This window comes from Plecotus auritus (assembly GCF_963455305.1).
Source record: "Plecotus auritus genome assembly, chromosome: X".
Taxonomy (NCBI): Eukaryota; Metazoa; Chordata; class Mammalia; order Chiroptera; family Vespertilionidae; genus Plecotus; species Plecotus auritus.
In genome coordinates this window covers 87,613,140-87,630,351 of record NC_137784.1, presented here as the reverse complement: position 1 = coordinate 87,630,351, position 17,212 = coordinate 87,613,140, and positions in this window count along the sequence as shown.

Genomic DNA, 17,212 nt, shown 5'->3' with positions numbered 1-17,212 from the left:
GGTTCCATATAAATTTTTGGAGTATTTGTTCTAGATCTGTGAAATATGCTGTTGGTACACAGACACTAGGGGGGGGTGAGGGTATGTGCTGGGGGGTGGAAGTGGCTTGGGAGGGGTAAATGGGGGAAAAAGGAGACATATGTAATGCATTAAACCAGTGGTTCTCAACCTTTCTAATGCCGCGACCCTTTAATACAGTTCCTCTTGTTGTGGTGACCCCCAAACATAAAATTATTTTCGTTGCTACTTCATAACTGTAATTTTGCTACTGTTATGAATCATAATGTAAATATTTGTGTTTTCCGATGGTCTTAGGTAACCCTGCTACCCACAGGTTGAGAACCGCTGCTGTAGAGCCTAAGACCATCGGAAAACACAGATATTTACATTATGATTCATAACAGTAGCAAAATTACAGTTATGAAGTAGTAACGAAAATAATTTTATGGTTGGGGGTCACCACAACAAGAGGAACTATATTAAAGGGTCGCGGCATTAGAAAGGTTGAGAACCACTGCATTAAACAATAAAGAATTTAAAAGATATGCTGTTGGTATTTTAATAGGGATTGTATGGAATGAATAAATTTCTTTGGTTAGTATGGACATTTTAATGATGTTAATTCTACCAATCCATGAACAACATGGTATATTCTTTCACTTGTCTATATCTTCCTCTATGTCTTTTTTCAATGTCCTGTAGTTTTCTAAGTATAAGTCTTTTACCACCTTGGTCAAGTTTATTTCTAAGTATCTTAATTTTTTTATTGCAATGGTAAATGGGATTGTTTGTTTAGTTTCTCTTTTTGAGAATTCATTATCCTTTCTAATAAAAGAGTAATATGCAAATTAACCATCACTCCACTACACCCACAAAGCCACGCCCACCAGCCATGCTCACCAGCCAATCAGGAGTGAGTATGCAAATTAAACAAACAAAGATGGCTGCAGCCACGGAGAGAGCAGGAGGGAGGCTTGGGTTTCCCTGGCAATGGAGGAAGCCAAGCTTTTTGCCTGCCCTTGCTGGCTTAGGCCTCCACTAAAGGCTACAAAGTTTCAATGATAGAAGATACATAAATCCAAACAGAAATGGTGGCAGCCACTGAGCTGGAAAGAGCAGGAGGCTAGGGTTGCCCCCGGTGATGGAGGAAGCCAAGCTTTCCACACACCCTGGCCGTCCCAGGCCTCCGCTTAAGGCTACAAAGTTTCAATTATAGAAGATAAATAAATTCCAACAGAAATGGCTGCCGCCATGGAGCGAGCAGAAGGCTTGGCTCCACTCCAGGCTACAAAGTTTCAATTGTAGAAGATAAATAAACCCCAGATACCAGGGCCTCCGCTTGGGTCACCAAGGGGCATGGCCAGCCTGCAAACCACCACAGGCCCCTCGCCCAGGCCGTCCCACACCCCAAGGGAACCCCCACCCTGATCCAGGACACCCTTCAGGGCAAACCAGCTGGCCCCCACCTGTGCACCAGGCCTCCATCCCATCTAATAAAAGAGTAATATGCAGATTGACCATCACTCCAACGCACAAAATGGCTGCCCCCATGTGGTCAAAGATCCTGCCCCCATGTGGACACAAGATGGCCACCACAAGATGGCCAGCAGGGGAGGGCAATTGGGAGGGACCAGGCCTGCAAGGGAGGGCAGTTGTGGGTGATCAGGCCAGCAGGGGGGGCAGTTGGGAGGGACCAGGCCTGCAAGGGAGGGCAGTTGGGGGCGATCAAGCCTGCAGGGGAGGACAGTTAGGGGTGACCAGGCTGGCAGAAGAGGGAAGTTGGGGGTGACCAGGCCTGCAGGGGAGCAGTTAGGCATCAATCAGGCTGGCAGGGGAGTGGTTAGGGGTGATCAGGCTGGCAGGCAGAAGCGGTTAGGGGCAATCAGGAAGGCAGGCAGGCGAGCAGTTGGGACCCAGCAGTCCTGGATTGTGAGAGGGATGTCTAACTGCCTGTTTAGGCCCGATGCCACCGGACATCCCTCGAGGAGTCCCAGATTGGAGAGGGTGCAGGCTGGGCTGAGGGACACCCCCCCCCCCGTGCACGAATTTCGTGCACCGGGCCTCTAGTTGGTATATAAAAATGCCATCAATTTCTGAGTCATAATTTTGTATCATGCTATATTGCTATATTCATTTATGAACTCTAGTAGTTTCTTTGGTGGATTATTTAGGGTTTACTATGTACAATATCATGCCATCTGCAAACAATGACCATTTTACTTCCTCCTTTCCAATTTTGATGCCTTTTATTTCTTCTTATCTGATCACTGTGCCTAGGACTTCCAGTACTATGTTGAATAAGAGTGGTGAAAGTGAACATATCTGTCTTGTTCCAATTCTTTGGAGAAATGGTTTTAGTTTTGCCCATTGAGAATGATTTGGTTGTAGGTTTGTCATCTAAGGACTTTATTATATAGAGGTATGCTCCCTCTATTCCCACTTTGCTGAGAGTTTTTATTAAATATGTGTGTTGGATTTTGTCAAATGCTTTTTTTTGAGTCTATTGATATGATCATGTGACTTTTGTCTTTCAATTCCTTTATGTGATGTATCATGTTAATTGATTTGCAAATATTATACAAACCTTGTGTCCCTGGAATAAATCCCACTTGGTCACAGTGTATGATCTTTTTAATATATTGCTGGATATGATTTGCTAATATTTTGTTGAGGATTTTAGAATCTATATTCATCAGGGATATTGGCCTGTAATTCTCTTTCTTTTAGTGTCTTTATCTGGTTTTGGAATTAGGATAATGCTGGTCTCATAAAAAGAGTTTGGAAGTGTTCCCTCCTCTTGGATATTTTGGAATAGTTTGAGGAGGATAGATGTTAGTTTTTCTGTGTAGTTTTGGTAAAATTCCTCTGTGAAGCAATTCAGGCCAGGGCTTTTGTTTGCTGGGAGTTGTTTTCTTTTATTACTGATTTTATTTCATCAGTTGTTATTGGCATTATTCAGGTTATCTGATTCTTCCTAATTCAGTTTTGGAAGATTGTATTTTTTTAGGAATTTGTCCAATTTCATCCATATTGTCTAGCTTATTGGCATACAGTTGTTCATAGTATTTTCTCATAATCCCTTGTATTTCTGTGATGTTAGTTGTTACTTCACCTCTTTCATTTCTGATTTCATTTATTTGTGCCCTCTTTCTTTGTTTCTTGTTGAGTCTGGTTAAAGGTTCATCAATATTGTTTATCTTTTCAAAGAACCAGCTCCTGTTTTCATTGATTATTTTTGTACTGTTTTTCTGGCCTCTATGTCATTTATTTCTGCTCTAATCTTTATTATTTTCTCCATTCTACTTCCTCTGGAATTTTCTTGTTGTTCTTCTTCTAATTCTTTAAGTTGTGGGGATAAATTTTTTATTATTAATTTTTCTTGTTTTATTGTGTTGTGTTTTTTTTGTTTTTTTTGTTTTTTGTTTTTTTTTTTGTTTTTCAGGTAGACCTGTAGTACTATGAACTTCCCTCTCAGGACTGCTTTTGCTGTATCCCAGAAATTCTGGGTTGTTGTGTGCTCATTTTCATTTGTTTCCAGGAAATGTTTGATTTATTTCTTGATCTCATTGGTAACCCATTCATTGTTTAATAACATGCTATTTCGCCTCCATGTGTTTGCATGTTTTGGGGTGTTTTTTATTGTAGCTGATTTTTAATTCCATTCCTTTGTGATGTGAGAAGATACTTGATATGATTTCTGTCTTCTTGAACTTGTAGACACTTGTTTAGTGTCCTAACCTGTGGTCTTTCTTTGAGAATGACCCATGTGCACTTGAGAAGAATGTATATTCTGCAGCTTTGGGGTAAAATATTCTATAAATGCCAGTTAAATCCTTCTGATTCAGTGTGTCATTTAGAGTCTCTGTTTCCTTGTTAATTTTTTGTCTGAAAGATCTATCCAGTGAAATTAGTGAGGTGATAAAGTCCCTAATTATTACTCTATTGCTGTCAATCTTTCCCTTAAAGTCCTCCAGGAGCTTTTATATATATTTTTAGGTGCTCCTTTATTGGGTGCATATAAGTTTACCAGGGTTATATCCTCTTGTTGGATCGATCCCTTTAGTATTATGTATTGACCTTTATTGTCTCTTGTGATGGCCTTTATTTTGAAGTCTATTTTGTTAAATATGAGTATTGCTACCCCAGCTATTTTTCATTGCTATTTGCAGGAAAAATTTTTTTCTTCCCTTCATTCTCATACTGTGTGAGTCTTTTGTTCTCAAGTGCATCTCTTGTAGATAGCATATATTTGGGTCATGTTTTTGTATCCATTCAGCTACCTTATATCATTTGATTGGAGCATTTCATCCATTTACATTTAAGGTTATTATTGATAGGTACTTAGTTATTGCCATTTTAAACTTTTATGCCTATGTTCCTATCTCTCTCTCTATTTCTTCTTATTATTACAGCAGTCCCTTTAGCATTTCTTGCATTGGTTTAGTGGTGATAAATTCCTTTGGCCTTTTTTTATCTGGGAAGTTCTTTATTTCACCATGTATTTTGAACGACAGCTTTGCTGGATATAGTAATCTTGTTTTAAGATCCTTGTTTTTCATTACCTTGAGTACTTCATGCCATTCCCTTCTGGCCTGTAGAGTTTCTGATGAGACATCAGATGACAGCCTTATGGGAGCTCCTTTGTAGGTAACAAATTGATTTTCTCTTGCTGCCTTTAAGATTTTCTGTAATTTTTGGCATTTTAATGATGATGTGTCTGGGTGTGGGCCTGTTTGGGTTCTCCTTGTTTGGGGTTCTCTATGGCTCCTGAACTTGTGTGAATTTTTCCATCACCAGGTTAAGAAAGTTTTCTGCCATTATTTCTTCAAAGACATTCTCTAAACCTTGCTCACTTTTTCCCCCTTCTGGCACACCTATTATGTGAATATTGCTATGTTTCCTGTTGTCCCACAGTTCCCTTAAGCTGTCTTCCTATTTTTTAATTGTTTGTTCTTTTTTGTTTTCTGATTATTTTTTTATGCCATCTTCTAATTCACTGATCTGATCCTAGGTTTCTCTTTATCTGCTGTGTAGTCCTTCACTGTATTCTTTATTAGTGCTATGTCATTCTTCATAGTTCCTATAACTTCTCTCATGCTGTTGAGCATCTTTGCCATCTTTATTCTGAACGCTATGTCTGATAAATTTCTTATCTCCATTTCATTTAGCTCTTCTTCTGAAGAATTCTCTTGTTCTTTCATTTTAGGCTTTTTTTGTCTCCCTATTTTGGCTGTGTGCTTGGGTTTGTGTCTGTGTATTAAGTAGATCTGCTATGACTACCAATCTCAATGTCAGAAGCTGTTTGTGACTTTCCATGAGTACTCTGTTTGGAGCTATCAGCACTCAACACCTTGTGGCTCCCTCTGCTGGAGCTAGGTGCCAAGATGTGCATCAGGGTCTGCTTTTCCTGGTCCCAGGCTCAGAAGATCAGGCAAAGACTCAAAGCCTACAGAGATCCTCCTCTGCCTGCAGTCTGATTGTCATCAGCCTTGATTAGTCTCAGGTTATTGACCACAGGGTGTGGCAAATGGTCTTCCCATAGGGTCAACTCCCTTTCCCCAGGGCAAAACTGCCTGAATAGAAAACACCAGCAGGAAAAAGACCTCTTCCACAGCGTGAGTGCATGACTCAGCACAGGAAACTGGGGTGGTTGTCTTCCAAACTTCAACCCCAAAGCCCCCAACCCTGGACTCTCCTTGCACAGCTTCAGTCCACTTTGCCCTCCCTCTATGGGTGTCTGCATTTCCCGCCATCTCTTGCTGGCAGACAGAAACCCTGCTGCTTTTCACAGCCAGATGTTATGTGGGCACCTTTCTCAGTTCTGGTGTTCTGTGCTGGGGAGCCCAGCTTGGGGTTAGACCCCAGAGTTCTCAGTGGGAACCCCCAACAGCTGAGATATCCCTCTGGGACTTCAGCTGCTGTCTGTTGGAACCAGGGCAGCCCTTTTGTGCATTCACACTTCCTACTAATCTCTGTGAGGTCTCCACTTTCCATTCTTGGTTATCAGGGTTTTTTCTAGCTATTCCTTAGTTGATTTTTCATGGTGGTTCTTCTGTATTTTAGTTATATTTACAGTTTGGTCCTGGGAGAGTGTCAGTGTACCTTCCAGTTACTCTGCTGCCATTTTGGAATCTCAATTCTCATACTAATAATAATTACAACTACTTATAATAGCTCTAGAAACTATCCATAATGAGTGAAAAGCCCTTATTTGACCCAACATTCTTCTTTGGCTATCCTCTCATTTCTATGTTTCTTTTGGGAGCCAAATGTTTCAACAGAATTGTCTGTCTAACCTATCTTCAATTCCTCACCTCCCTATTCACTTTTCAATTCATTCTCGCCTGGTTTATGGCCTCTCCACTTCAATTAAACTACTCATGTTATTGTAACAAGCACACTTCATACTGCCAAACCCAATATACACTTCTTTATTTACATATTATTTGAAGTTCCAGCAGTATTTGACATAGTTAACCATTCCCTTTATCTTAAAATATTTTCTTTTTTGGATATTGTGATACAGCAGGGCTGATCTCCCACTCCCACACCCACCTTACTGGCTGCTTTTGTTTAGTCTCCTTTGACAATTTTTTCTACTATTGTGGTACAATAGGACTCAATCCTGGGACTTCTCTTTTTCCTTTATATTTCTCTCTATGTCATCTCATCCAGACCTGGCTTCTACTACCACCTATATGCTGATAATTTCCAAATTTGTTTCTCTATTAAAGACTCTCATTTGAGGTCATAATATGCATATTTGACTCTCTACTTAACATCTCCATTTGCATATCTATCAGATACCTTAAACTTATTATGTCAAAGACTCCTGATATCCCCCAAACCAGCTTCAGCCCCTATATTCCCCATCTTAATTTGTCACCAACACTTAATTAGTTACTTAAGCCAGGAATCTAGGCATCATACTTAATTTCATACTTTCTTTTCCTCACCTCAACAACGTATCTATAAGTAAGTCTTATTTACTCTATCTCTCAAGTTCATGTAGAATATCCCCCTTCAGTTTATCATAACTGCTACTACATAGGTCCAGGCCTATCCTAGATTATGAAAGTTTCCTGACTGGTCTGATTGAACCCTTCAATGGCTTCCCATTTTGGCTCTTTGCATAAAAGCCAGATTCTTTATTTTGGGATGCATGAGCCACTCTCGCTCTGCAATAAGTAAATAGAAAAGTTGAACAATACTATATAATAACTAAACCTAACATACATCTATAGAGTATCCCATCCAATAACAATAGAATACATAATCTTCTCAAGTGCATGTGGAACATTCTCCAGGACAGTCTATATACTAGGCCAAAAAAATAAGCCTTAAAACATTTAAAATTCTTGAAATCATATAAGGTATATTCTTTCACACAAAGAAATGAAAGTAGAAATAAATAACAGAATGATATTTGGGAAAATCACAAATATGTGGAAATTAAACAAAACACTTATAAATAACTGATGGGTCAAAGAAAAAAATCACAAGATAAATTAGAAAATATTTGAAATGAATGAAAGCAAAACCACAACATACCAAACTTATGGGCTGCAGCTAAAGCAGTGCTTAGAGAGAAAGCTTATAACTGTAATAACTGTATTAAAAAAGAAGAAGTATCTCAAATCAATACCCTAACCTTCCACCTTAAAAAACTAGAATGGCAAACAAAACCCAAGGCAAATATAGGAAAGTAAATAATAAAATTAGAGCAGAAATAAATGAAATGGAAAACAGAAAAACAATAGATAAAATTAATGAAACAAAAGTTGGTTCTTTGTAAAGAACAGCAAAATTGGCAAACCTTAAGTTAGACTGACCAAGAAAAAAGAGAAAAACTCAAATTACTAAAATCAGAAGTGTAAAGGGTGAAGGGGGACAAATATATGGTGATGGAAGATGATTAGACTTTGGGTAGTGGCACACAATGCAATATACAAATAATGTATCATAGAAATGTATACTTGAAACCTACATGATCTTATTAACCAATGTTATTCCAATAAATTTAATTTTAAAAAAATGAAAGAGGGAATATTACTATAGAATTTACAGAAATAAAAATTAGAAAAGAATATCATAAACAATTGTATGCCAACAAATTAGATAATCTAGTTGATATGGACAAATTCCTAGAAACACACAATCTACAAAAACTGACTCAAAATAATGCAAATCATAACACATATAACAAGTAACAAGATTGAGTCAGTAATTTTTTTAAATCTCCCAGTAAAGAAAAGCCCAGGACCAGATGACTTCACTGGTGAACTCTATGACACTTTTAACGAATAATTAATTCCCAATTTTTCTCAAACTTACCCAAAATGAAGAAGAGGAAGAAAAGTCCCAACTCATTATCCTGAAACCAAAACCAGACCAAAACACCACAAGAAAACTTCAAACAATATTTCTTATGAATATAGATATAAACATTCTCAACAAAATACTAGCAGATTGACCTATCAACATTTTAAAAAATTATGCAACATGACCAAATGGGATTCATCCCAGGATTGAATGGAAGGTGGTTTAACAACCAAAATTTAATTAATGTAATACACTACATCAACAGCATAAAAGGCAAAAAAAAACCCACATGATCCTTTCATCAGACACAGAAAAAGCACTTGACAAAATCTAACATTTCATGGGAAAAAGCCACTTACCCAACTAGAAATAGAACAGAACTTCCTCAACCTAGTAAAGGGCATTTATGAAAAACCCATAGCTAACATCATACTTTTTTTTAAATAAATCTTTATTGTTCAGATTATTACAGTTGTTTCTCTCCCCCCCCCCATAGCTCCCCTACACCCGGTTCCCACCCCACCCTATGCCCTAAACGCCCCCCCACTGTCCTCATCCATAGATGTATGATTTTTGTCCAGTCTCTTCCCGCCCCCCACACCCCTTTCCTCCCAAGGATTGTCAGTCCACTCCCTTTCTATTCCCCTGATTCTATTATGTTCACCAGTTTATTCTGTTCATCAGATTTTTTATTCACTTGATTTTTAGATTCACTTGTTGATAGATATGTATTTGTTGTTCATAATTTTTATCATTGCCTTTTTCTTCTTCTTCCTCTTCTTAAAGAATACCTTTCAGCATTTCATATAATACTGGTTTGGCGGTGATGAACTCCTTTAGCTTTTTCTTATCTGTGAAGCTCTTTATCTGACCTTCAATTCTGAATGATAGCTTTGCTGGGTAGATTAATCTTGGTTGTAGGTTCTTGCTATTCTTCACTTAGAATATTTCTTGCCACTCCCATCTGGCTAACATCATACTTAATGAGGAAAGACTGAAAGCTTTCCTCCTGAGATCCGGAATAAGATAGGATGTCTGCTGTTACCAATTTCAGTCAACATCATACTGAAGGTTTTAGCCAAAACAATTAGACAACAAAAAGAAATAATGGCCCAGCTGCCATGGCTCAGTGCTTGAGTGTCGACCTAGGAACCAGGATGTCACGGTTCGATTCCCGGTCAGGGCACATGCCTGGGTTGTGGGCTCGATCCCCAGTGTGGGGCATGCACAAGGCAGCTGATCTATGATTCTCTCTCACCACTGATGTTTCTATCTATCTCTCCCTCTCCCTTCCTCTCTGAAATCAATAAAAATTATTAAAAGAAAGAAATAATGTGTTTCCAGATTGAAAAGGAAGAAGTAAAAAATATATATTTGCAGATGACATAATCTTATACAGTATTCCTTCCTTATCTGCTGGGGGTACATTGGAAGACCATCCAACTATCAGTGGATGCCTGAAAACATTGATAGTTTCATAGTGTATATAGGGTCCGCTGTACACTATGGTTTTTCCTATACATGCTACCTTTTCACTTATAGGAAACACTTTATATTTTCTTAGGAATATCAGAGGTGCTAGCATTACTACTCTTGTTTTGTGTACATTTTTAAAAAATATATTTTTATTGATTTCAGAGATGAAGCAAGAGGGTGAGATAGAACATCAGTCATGAGAGAGAATCATTGATCAGCTGCCTCCTGTATGTACCCTATTGGGGATCAAGCCTGCAACCTGGGCATGTGCCCTTGACCAGAATGGAACCCAGGACCTTTCAGTCCACAGGCCAAGGCTCTATCCACCGAGCCAAATTCACTAAGGCTTTTATGGACATTTTAAAGTAAAATAAGGGTGGAGAGCATTATGTTAAGTGAAATAAGCCAGGCAATGAAAGAAAAATACCACATGATCTCACTCATTTATGGAAAATAAAGAACATTATAACCTGATGAACAAAAAGATAGATCCAGAGGCAGTAAAGCATCAAACAGACTGTCAAATTACAGCGTGAAGGCTGGGGAGTGCTGGGGAGGGGGTAAAAGATCAACCAAAGGACTTGTATGCATGCATATAAGCACACCAATGGACACAAGACACTGTGGGGTGGGATGAGGACATGTGACAGGGGGTAGAGGAGGCTGGAGGAAGGTCAATGGGGGAAAAAAGGAGATATATGTACTACTATGTGTAATACTTTAAACTATAAAAGTAAATAAAAATGCAAAAAATTACATAATCTCAATCATACATGAAAAAAATAAATAAATAAAAAGTAAATAAAATAAAATAAGGGTTACTTGAGCACAAGCACTGTGATACAGCAGTCAATCTGATAATCTAGACCCGTGGTCTGCAAACTGCGGCTCGCGAGCCACATGCGGCTCTTTGGCCCCTTGAGTTTGGCTCTTCCACAAAATACCACGGCCTGGGCGAGTCTACTTTGAAGAAGTGGCATTAGAAGAAGTTTAAGTTTAAAAAATTTGGCTCTCCAAAGAAACTTAAATTGTCGTACTGTTGATATTTGGCTCTGTTGACTAATGAGTTTGCCGACCACTGATCTAGACAAATACTAAGTGACTAATAGGTGGGTAGCATCTACAGCATTGATACTCTGAACAAAGGGATATCCCAGGTTCAGAACAGGATGGTGCAATATTTCACCATGCAACTCAGAATGGTACACAATTTAAAACCTTGAATTTTTTATTTCTGGAATTTTCCAATTTAATATTTTTGGTCCACAGTTGACCAGTGGTAACTAAACTTTAGAAAGTGAAAATAAGGAGGGTGGCCTATTTTATATAGAAAACTAGAGGCCCGGTGCATGAAATTTGTGCATGGGTGGGTTGTCCCTCAGCCCAGCCTGCACCGTCTCCAATCTGGGACCCCTCGAGGGATGTCCGACTGCCCGTTTAGGCCCGATCTCAGTAGGATTGGGCCTAAACGGGCAGTCGGACATCCCTCTCACAATCCAGGACTGCTGGCTCCCAACTGCTCGCCTGCCTGCCTTCCTGATTGCCCCTAACCGCTCCTGCCTGCCAGCCTGATCACCCCCTAACCACTCCCCTGCCAGCCTGATTGATGCCTAACTGCCCGCCCCTGCAGGCCTGGTCACCCCTAACTGCCCTCCCCTGCAGGCCTGATCACCACTAACTGCCCTCCCCTGCAGGCCTGGTCCCCCCCAACTGCCCTTCCCTGCAGGCCCGTCACCGCCAACTTCCCTCCTCTGCCAGCCTGGTCACCCCCAACTGCCCTCCCCTGCTGGCCCGGTCACCCCTAACTGCCCTCCCCTGCAGGCCTGATAGCCCCCAACTGCCCTCCCTTGCAGGCCTGGTCCCTCCCAACTGCCCTCCCCTGCTGGCCATCTTGTGGTGGCCATCTTGTGTCCACATGGGGGCAGCCATCTTTGACCACATGGGGGCAACCATCTTGTGTGTTGGAGTGATGGTCAATTTGCATATTACTCTTTTATTAGATAGGATACTAAGCAATCCAATTAAAAAAACTATTAGAACTAATAAACTAGTTCAGCCAGGTTACAGGATAGAAAATCAATATACAAAAATCAGTTATGTTTCTATACAATGAAAAATCCAAAAACTGAAATTAATAGTTCCATCTACAATAGCATCAAAGGAATAAATACTTAGAAATAAATTTAACAAAACTAGTTCAAAATTATACTCTGAAAACTATAAAGCATTATTGAAATAAATTAAAATAGACCTTAATGATTGGGGAGAAATCCCATGCTCATGGATTGGAAGATGATATTGTTATGATGTTAATACTCTTCTAATTGATCTACATTCAATGCAACCTCAATCAAAATCACAGCTGGCTGCTTTGGAGAAATTTACAAGATTACTCTGAAATAATATGGAAATGCAAAGGTCCTAAAATAGCTAAAAAAATATTTAAAAAGAAGAACCAGTTTAGAGGACTCACACTTCCCAGTTTCAAAAATCACTACAAAGCTATAGTAATGGAGACAATGCGGTGCTGGCACAAGGATAGACTATAGATCAATGGAATAGAATTGAGGGTCCAGAAATAAGCCCTAAACATTTATTTTTTATTGGTTTTTGAAAATAGTGGCAAGACATTTCAATGAGGAAAGAAGTCTTCAACAAACATTGCTGAGATGACTGGATATCTACATGGAAAATAATGAATTTGGACCCTTTCCTCACACTATATGCAAAAAATAACTCATAATGGAACTCAAAAGGAAGCATAGGTATAACCCTTTATGACCTTATATTTGGCAATGGATTCTTAGATATAATACCCAAAGTTTAAACAACAAAAGAAAAAAGAAAAAAATTGACTATATTGAAATTAAATTATTTTTGCTTCAAAGGATATTATTAAGAATGTAAAAAGGCAACCCACAGAATGAAATAAAATATTTGAAAATAATATGTCTGATAAGGAACTAGTATCTAGAATATATTAAAAATTCCTTCGATCCAATAAGACAAATAATTCAATTTTAAAATGGGCAAAGGATTTGAATAAACATGTCTCCAAAAAAGATATATGAATGGCTGATAAGCACATGAAAAGATGTTCAACATTGTTAGTCATTAGTGAAATGTAAATCAAAACTAGGAGATACCACTTCACACCCACTAGAATGGCTACAATACTTTTCTTAAAGATAAAAATATTTGTTGGCAAAGATGCAAAAGAATTGGAACCCTCATGCACTTCAGATGGCATTTTAAAATAATGCAGCCCAGCCAGTGTGGCTAAGTGGTTGAGCATCAACCTATGAACCAGGAGGTCATGGTTCGATTCCCAGTCAGGGCACATACTTGGGTTGTGGGCTCAATGCTCAGTAGGGGGCATGCAGGAGGCTGCTGATCAATAATTCTCTCTCATCAATGATGTTTCTATCCCTCTCCCTTCCTTTCTGAAATCAATAAAAAATATTTAATACAAATAAAATAATGCATCCAGTTGGGAAACAATCTAGCAGTTCCTCAAAAGGATAAATATGGAGTTATCATATAACTCAGAAATTCCACCAAGAGAAATTAAAACATACATCCATAAAAAAACTTTTACACAATATTCATTGCAGCATCGTTCATGATACTCAAAAGGTGGAAACAACCCAAATGTCAATCAATTAATGAATGGATAAACAAAATGTAGCATTTATATATATAAAAGGCTAATATGCTAAGTGTCCACCCAACCAGTTGCTATGATGCACACTGACCACCAGGGGGCAGATGCTCAACGCAGGAGCTGCTGAGCCACAGTGACTTGGCAGCTGAGGTCCTCTGGGACACACCCTGAAACCAGAGAGGAGGGAGCCCAATTCCTCGCAGGGCCGCGCGATTCCACCTTCGGCCATGGGTTATGTTGTTGCTGGGGCATCGTCAGCTCTAAATCTGGTTTACACTTGCATTTGCATTCCACACCCTGTATGACAACTTTCAGAGTGCCCTCTCACACTCCGGGACCCCTCAGGGGATGTCAGAGAGCCAGTTTTGGCCCTATTCCCGCAGGCTAGGTCAAGGGACCCTACCTGCCGGAGGGACCCCACTCACTCAGCAGACCACAGTGCCACACCAGGTGTGGCTGGCTGGGGAGGGACCATGGGAAGTTGGCTCCAGAGCGTGTCTGGCCCATCTCGCCCAGTCCCACCCTGCTAGCCAACTTCTAATTAATTTCCTTTCAATGTGCACGAATCTGTGCACCCAGTCACTCATCCTATCTAATAAAAGAGTATTATGCAAATTAACCATCACTCCGCTACACCCACGAGCCAGGCCCACTAGCCAATCAGGAGCAAGTATGCAGATTAACCCCAACCAAGATTGCTGTGGTCACAGAAAGCAGGAGGGAGGCTTGGGTTTCCCCGGCGATGGAGGAAGCCAAGCTTTCCACACACCCTGGCCAGCCCAGGCCTCCGCTTAAGGCTACAAAGTTTCAATGATAGAAGATACATAAATCCCAACAGAAATGGCTGCCGCCATGGAGCGAACAGAAGGCTTGGCTCCACTCCAGGCTACAAAGTTTCAGTTGTAGAAGGTAAATAAATCCCAGATCCCAGGGCCTCTGCTTGGGTCGCTGGGGGGCGTGGCAAGCCTGCAAACCACCACAGGCCCCTCGCCCAGGCTGCCCCACACCCCAAGGGAACCCCCACCTTGATCCGGGACACCCTTCAGGGCAAACCAGCTGGCCCCCACCCATGCACCAGGCCTCCATCCCATCTAATAAAAGAGTAATATGCAGATTGACCATCACTCCAACACACAAGATGGCTGCCCCCATGTGGACACAAGATGGCCACCACAAGATGGCCAGCAGGGGAGGGCAGTTGGGAGGGACCAGGCCTTCAAGGGAGGGCAGTTGTGGGTGATCAGGTCAGCAGGCGAGGGCAGTTGGCAGGGACCAGGCCTGCAAGGGAGGGCAGTTGGGGGCGATCAAGCCCGCTGGGGAAGGCAGTTAGGGGTGACCATACCGGCAGAGGAGGGAAGTTGGGGGCAAACAGGCTGGCAGGGGAGCAGTTAGACATCAATCAGGCTGGCAGGGTCGTGTTTAGGGGGTGATCAGGCTGGCAGGCAGAAGCAGTTAGGGGCAATCAGGAAGGCAGGCAGGTGAGCAGTTGGGAGCCAGCAGTCCTGGATTGTGAGAGGGATGTCTGACTGCCTGTTTAGACCCTAAACAGGCAGTTGGACATCCCTCGAGGGGTCCCAGGTTGGAGAGGGTGCAGGCTGGGCTGAGGGACACCCCCTTCCCCCGTGCACAAATTTCGTGCACCAGGCCTCTAGTATTCATATAATGGAATATTATTCAGTCATAAAAAGAATGAAGAACTGATATATGCTACATCATGCAGGGATCTTGCAAACATTATGCTAAATGAAATAAGGCAGACACAAAAGAACACATATGATTTCGTTTATTTGAAATGTCCAGAATAGGCAAATCTATAGAAACAGAAAGTAGATTATTAGTTGCCAGGGGCTGAGGTGGATGTGGGGGATGAAAAGTGACTGCTAATGAGTATGGATCTTCTTTTTGGGGTCATGAAAGTGTTCCAAAATTATGTTGGTGGTGGCGCAACTCTGAATATACTAAAACCCATTGAATAGAAACATTTATATAGGTGGGCTATATGCTTTGCGAATTATATTTCAATAAAACGAAGAAACAGAGAAATTTTGGGGAATCATAAAGTAGGGCGTATCATGAGAAAATTTAAGTCCTTAGAAAAGCCATATGCCAGCCTGAATCATCTGCAATAGAAATGACAGAATGGGGGTTTTAGAGAGTGGCCCATCAAGTAGCAAGGAAATCCAGAAATCCTTTTGAGGAAACTGTGGAGGATGCAGACAGAAGGCAGCTAAGGATTAAAAGGCAGCAAACCTGCCAGGCAGTTGCTGTGGCATGGGGTGAATATCCCCAAAGTCAAGGGCTGAATGAAGAAATGGCTGAAGATTATAAGGTTAGAGGGCCACTAGGATCTGAGGTAGGAATTCTGGACAGTAAGTAGGGAAAGACATCTGAACTTTTTGACACAATCTTTGCACATTGCCACAATGAGATAATGAGTCAAAAGGATCTAGCAGAGGTTATAGGGCTCACTTACTGCCATAAATGAGTTTAAACTTTAGATTGAATACGGGTCTCCCACTTTTGAAAGTTCACGTTAAGCTACTGAGCTTTTACAAAAGACCTACATTAGTACCTACTTTTACTAACAGAAAGAAATCTGAAGAGGATTTTCACTTTTACAAAGTCAAAAGTGATAATAGAGTTCAGTGTTTGTTTTGGAGCAGCCATTATAGAGGCAGCACGCACCCCAAGCAGCCAGAATGGTACTGCCCAGCTCTTCTTTGGGAACTACACTCAGCTTTTTAGCATCAACTCATCATAAATTTGAAATGTGTCTGTGAGCATTTGTATTTTATCTCAATTTATTCTGTGCATCCGTTAGCAAGATACATGTTCTAAGGTATCAGAAAAGCCTAAGAGAGCTCATAGACAGAAGGCAGCTAGAACTGAACGTGAGTCAAACAGAAGTCCCATTTTTAATTTTTTTAGGGAACCCCATACTGTTTTCCATAGTGGCTGCACCAATCTGCATTCCCACCAGCAGTGAACTAGTGTTCCCTTTTCTCCATATTCTCGTCAGCACTTTTCTGTTGAATTTTTGATGATAGCCCCTCTGACAGGTGTGAGGTGGTATCTCATTGTGGTTTTAATTTGCATTTCTCTGATGATTAGTGACTTTGAGCATTTTTTCATGTGTCTCTTGGCCATTTGTATGTGCTCTTTGGAGAAATGTCTACTCAGGTCTTCTGCCCATTTTTAAAATTGGGTTGTTTGTCTTCTTTTAAGTTGTATGAGTACTTTATATATTTTGGATATTAACCCCTTATCAGATATAACATTGGCAAATATGTTCTCCCATTCAGTGGGTTCCCTTTTAAATTTGATGGTGGTTTCTTTTGCTGTACAAAAGCTTTTTATTTTGATGTAGTCCCATTTCTTTTATTTTCTCCTTAGTTTCTTCTGCCTTAGGTGACGTATTCATAAATTTATTGCTACGTGAGATGTCTGAGATTTTACTGCCTGTTTTTTTTCTAAGATTTTTATGGTTTCATGTCTTACATTTAAGTCTTTTATCCACTTTGAATTTATTCTGTGTATGGTGTAAGTTGGTGGTCTAGTTTCATCTTTTTTGCATGTGTCTGTCCAGTTTTCCCAGCACCATTTGTTGAAGAGACTGTCTTGACTCCATTGTATGTTATTATCCCCTTTGTCAAATATTAATTGACCATAATGGTGTGGATCAATTTCTGGGGTCTCTGTTCTGATCCATTGGTCTATATTCCTGTTCTTGTGCCAGTACGAGGCTGGAAA